A 5798-nucleotide genomic window follows, 5' to 3' on the forward strand; every position below is an offset into this window, starting at 1 on the left:
AGTAAAAATATTTCTGTGGATTCTAGTGTGTGTTATTAGGATTTTGCGGGGTGCTAATGCACTGCCCGCGGGGGCTTATTCTTGTTGCATATCTCACCGCAATCACTAGCACAGTAATTGTTGTTTTCTGCCGTGGCCCGCCATATGGTCCGCTTTTTTTTCTTCCAAAGGGTTCCTACTCTTCTTGGTTTGGGGGGGGGCGGGCGCCCTTGCCCGTGATGCCGTCCGTTGCCCGTGTCCCGTCTGCCGCGGTGTTGCCGGCCTGTCCTCTTCTTTGGTGGGTTGGCGTCGTGTGGCTCGGTCGCCCGGCAGAGTTCCCGGGGGCGGCGCCGTCCTGTGGCGGGGGGTGGGCCTCGGTTCCTCCTCGGCTTTCTCCTCTTGGTGTTCGGGGTACTTCTCTCTGTTCCGGGGTGCGGGGTGTCGCGTTGTTTCGGTCTTGGTGCTTTTTTTTGGTTGGTCTTGGTGCCGTCTTCTCGTGCTTGGTCTGGTGGTTTGGCTCCTTGGGTGTTTTGTCCGGTTCGTTGGTTCCCTCCCGGTGGTTCTCTCTTTTTTTGTTGTTGTGTTCGCGGGTTGCTGATAAAATCCGACGGGCCCCCGTGTTTATTAATGTAACACTAAGTTGCCTTTTGTATGGATTAATTCTGTCAATCTTGATCACCCGTTTTGGTTTTTTTGTTTTTGTTTTACCTTTTGAACTACGCCACTAAAACAAAAAAAGAGCAAAGAAAACAAAATGCATAGGCAGCTTAGTGTTGCCTAATTAGCCAAACACGTCTTATTGTAAATAACGTAAGAGAAAGAATAAGGTGAAAAGAATGGAGAGGAGTTTCAAAATGAAAATTTAGAAAATTTAGTAAATATCACTTACCTCCTCTCATAGTTAATCAAATGGCACTTAAACCCTTTTTAATTGAATAATATCACTTACCTCCCCTCTTATCAAACCCTTTATTTACTTTAAACATCTTCTTAAAAACCCAAAGTACCCTTAATAAATAAGTATTTTACAGTAAATCTCAAATTACATTCCATTAATTTTATTGTTAAAACCTGAAATACTCAAATCTTCTTCAACGTCTTCCTTCCCCACAGTTTTCTCTTTAGTTTCTTTCATGGGACGACGGCCTTCTCGCGTGCTAATCTGAAGCTCTCTTCTACTTCCGGTGGGTTCAATATCCTCATGTGGCGAATCTTCAGATGAAATTCGAGAACAAACCTTTAACTTTTCATCATGCAGAGTGAAGTGAGCCCCTCCGGCGTCGATCAATATTGTTTCCTCCATGTCTTCTTCCTGATAGTCGGTTTGGTTTGATCTGGTCTCTCTCATTCCTTCTCATCTTTTGTATCTGTTCCACGTTGATTCGGATAAAGATAAAAAGATGTAATGTAATAGTTGACAAAACTAATAAAAATCCTCCTCTAATCGTTAAATGGAATTCGAAAAGCAATATTCTTAGATTTCAAAACTACATTCTCCTAAATATTATTTTATTCAGTAAACATTGAAAGGCAAATTTTTCAGGAAAAAAATCTGGGAAATATCAAAGCAGCGAGAAGAATAAAGGAGCAGAGAAGATTTGGGTTTTAGAGTTGCAGTGATGGTTTACTACTCAGTTATGGTGACGATAGTGTTGGTGCTCAAGTGATGATGAAGAACTCACGAACCCATTTGCTGTTCTGAGTTTGGCAAGCTTCAAATGCTTATGTGATCCCATCTCAACCATTGTAGCTTCTTTAGCCTCTACATCCCTGTAAATAGCATTAAGTTGTTCCTTGTAAATCCCTCTCAATTGTATCAAGAGAACCCATCTCTTCTTCTCTCAAAAAATTTCTACTAATTATATAGAAAATTGACTGATAATTTATTAGCATTCTCTTACAGAAAATGAAAGCATAAATAGAGCAAAAAAGAAGGAAAAAAGAAAAGAAAAGAAAGCATAAATAGAACAATGAAAAGCATCATTTTTTGGCTCCCAATAAAAGCATGTAGTTTCGGCCAAACTGGAAGTAACTGACAACACTCTCTTTGGGTGGTAGGTTTTCTTTGATAACAGGAACTTCGATGAAATTCTGAGACCATTCATGGAGTAAAGGAAGAGTCTCAGCATCAAGTATTTTCATTCCTCCGACTTCTTCTAAGGCATTGAGCCATAAAGGTATCCAACCCATTACCATATCTAGATATATATCCAATCTTCTCTCCTCCAAAGAATTTCTTCCCTTCAACCTGCTTCTCCAGAATCCTCAGCTTCTCTAGTGCAGACTCTACAGCTTTCTCCTGTTCCTCTCCCTGGGCACAACATGCTTGCCATACACCTACCAAAGCCTACACTCATCACAGCAACACTTGAATAATTAAAAATGAACACTATCCTTAAGCTAGCTTCTATTCTCCCTAAATCCTTGTAGATTCTTCCAAGAAACAGACATATTATTGTTTAATCAGTTGAGGTTCTAGTAGATGAAAATGAATCCCAAATTAAGAGTTAGAGCTGGAGTTGCAATTGGAGTGGGAATACCTTATAAGAGATTTGGGGTTGGAAAAAAAACACACAAGAAAGGAGTTCAACATATGTCGTTGGCAAGGGTTGAACGACATATGTTGAACTCCTTTCTCTGTGCTTTTCCCATCCCAAATCTCCTATCACTTATTCCCACTGCAGCTCCAACTCTAATTCCGTAGTCAATTTTCATCTACTAGAACATCAACTGATTAATTTAGCTTAATTGATTTCTCATCAAGCTTCTCCAACTCTAACTTCCTTTAATTTTATTTTCAATTTCAGCAAGATCGAGTAGCTAAAGATCAATAAGCATCACATATGTAAATGGAATTGAACAATGGTGTTCAGATGAATCTCTTCATCCTAACCAGTAAAAACAATAACTAAAAATTATCCATGGAAGAAGAAGAGCTACACGAGTAATATATTGCCTTCTCATCTGCAAATTTAGCCCAGAAACGAGCCATAGCTCTTTGATAGGGATCTGCAGGCAGTAAAGGATACCCTTCCCAAGTATCATCGATGTACTCAAGGATAACAAGTGATTCTGCAATAGGTTTCTCATCATGGATGAGGACAGGAACCTTCTTGTGAATCGGGTTAGATTGCAGAAGAAGGGAGTTTTTGTTTGCTAGGTCTTCTTCTATGTACTCATATTCTACACTTTTGATCTTTAAAGACCATTCAATCCTACGGCTAGGAAGGCTAGCAAGAGTCCCAAGCAACTTCACCTTTCCCATCTCCAAAACCCTTTTGTGAATCCGTTTTATTAATCTTTGTCTCTCTCCCTTCATCAATTTATAGAGATTCAGGATAGGAAAAGCATGCAAATTCCTTGAAAGTGTAAGATAAAGATGGATAGGTTCATGCACTGGGAGTTTGGATTGGATAAGGTTCATGCACTTCAAACTTGCGCGCACCTTGATTACATCCTCAAGGGGATGCTTGTCGTCCGCAAGAGTCAAACCCATGACTTCCCCACTGAGAAGTATGGATCTTACCACTCTAACAACCCTGCATTGACAAAAGTCAGCAGTTTTTGGATTGACCTGATTCTTTAGACTCCAATGCAGTTGTCATATTTCAATTTTGAAGCACGGCATTGAGCTACGAACGGTGGCAATGAAGCCGAGTAACCGTTGATTAAACTCATGTGTATTGTGGTTGTTTTAAGTGAAGTAAAACCGATATTTTGGTTCGGCTCAACGAGGTTTCAAACCAATTGTTGGACCGATTTTGACGTGGTTAATGACGACGCTAGTTTGTGCAATGGATCAAGTTAATTGTTTTTAGCTAGTTTGCTTTTTGCATTATGTGAGGCTATAAGGCGTTCTCTAGAAATATTTGCACTTGCACCTCTTGATGTCAAAATAATGAATACAATGATTTTATCATGGTGAATTCTCTGGCTTTGTTTGGTTTATAGAATATTATTTTCTTTTCATTGATTATTTAACATGGCTTTTCTTCTTGTGTTGCAGATTGCAAAAGTTTTATCGAAATGTTTCAAGAAATCGCAGATTCTCAAGCGAAGTCAAAGGAGGAGAACAGAGATGCTACTGATACTGTTGGACTTCTTGAGATCAAATAACTGTAAATGTCATTCAGGACAAAGCTTCGCCTAAGACTTTAGCTTATACATTATGTTTATGTGCTAAGGTCTAATAATTAAATAGAAGATGAAAGCTTGTATTTCTTTGCTAAACTCATTCTTTAAAATTGTTACGAGAATCTTGTGAGCTGGAACTGTTTCTTGACTCTATAGGTTACCTATTGATAGAAAAGAAGAATTGCATTAGTGGATTAGTGTTGGTGGCGGTTGTGAAGTGGTGAAATTGGATATATTAATAGAACCACAAATTCCTATTTTCTCCACTTTACAACTCTATAAATACATCTCTCTCTCCCCTTCCCATTTGCAGAGGCATCAAAGATAAAACCTTACCTTACAATGATGGGGAAGTGTGGTCTTCAATTTCTCTTTCTCATCCTTTTTCTTCAGTTTTCAATGCTTTTTTGCATCCGTCCGACCTTGGTTAATCCCCCAGATCATAAACATGGAGGGCTCGAAAAACCTCTACAACCTGCTGCACTTGGGGCATTCTATTTCTTCTCACCTCCACCTCCATCACATGCAAAACCCATTAAACCTCTAGAACCTGCTGCACCTGGGGCATTCTATTTCCTCTCACCCCCACCTCCATCGCATGCAAAACCCATTAAACCTCTAGAACCTGCTGCACCTGGGGCATTCTATTTCCTCTCACCCCCACCTCCATCGCATGCAAAATCCATTAAACCTCTAAAACCTGCTGCACCTGGGGCGTTCTATTTCCTCTCACCTCCACCTCCATCACATCCAAAATCCAATAAACCTCTAGAATCTGCTGCACCTGGGGCATTCTATTTCCTCTCACCTCCACCTCCATCACAAGCAAAACCCAATAAACATCTAGAATCTGCTGCACCTGGGGCGTTCTATTTCCTCTCCCCTCCACCTCCACATGCAAAACCCATTAAACCTCTAAAACCTGAGGCACTGGGCGTTTTATTTCCTCTCACCTCCACCTCCATCACAGGCAAAACCCAGTAAACCTCTAGAATCTGCTGCACCTGGGGCGTTCTATTTCCTCTCACCTCCACCTCCATCACAAGCAAAATTCAATAAACCTCTAGAATCTACTGCACCGGGCGTTCTATTTCCTCTCCCCTCCACCTCCACATGCAAAACCCATTAAACCTCTAAAACCTACTGCACCTGGGGCATTCTATTTCCTTTCACCTCCACCTCCATCACAGACAAAACCCAGTAAACCTCTAGAATCTACTGCAACTGGGGCGTTCTATTTCCTCTCACCTCCACCTCCATCACACGGAAAACCCAATTAACCTCTACATACTGATGCACCTGGGGCGTTCTAATTCCTCTCACCTTCACCTCCCTCCGCACCCTTCCTTCAAAATACATATTTATCATCAGTTTCTTGTGAGCCGGTCCTGCATTTTAGTGTAATCAATGTCCCTTACATACTCTATGAGATTAGAGAAGTCAATCATGTATTAAACTTCGCTTATTCTACTTTAATGTAAAATGACTAATTTTTCCTTGACATTTGTTTCTCTAAAGAGTCCAATTTCTTGTGACCAAAAGCTGTAATTGAATGAGATTATGTAAACTACATTTCTTTTGCAATATCAAACGTTATGAAGGTTTAATTGGGATGATTAATATCAATTAAATTGAAGTTAAATGTTAAGTGTGGACATTTTATTTTTATTTTTGTTTTTTTTGTG

At 40.2% G+C, this 5798-nt stretch overlaps 1 pseudogene; it reads right to left on the bottom strand.

Moving 5' to 3' along the window:
- Positions 1–1959: 1959 nt before the first annotated feature.
- On the bottom strand, positions 1960–3244 carry LOC149017815 (glutathione transferase GST 23-like; annotated as a pseudogene).
- Between the last annotated feature and the right edge of the window lie 2554 nt (positions 3245–5798).

This window comes from Hakea prostrata, chromosome 4 (assembly GCF_041222555.1).
Source record: "Hakea prostrata isolate BN-2017 chromosome 4, UWA_Hpros_2, whole genome shotgun sequence".
Lineage (NCBI taxonomy): Eukaryota > Viridiplantae > Streptophyta > Magnoliopsida > Proteales > Proteaceae > Hakea > Hakea prostrata.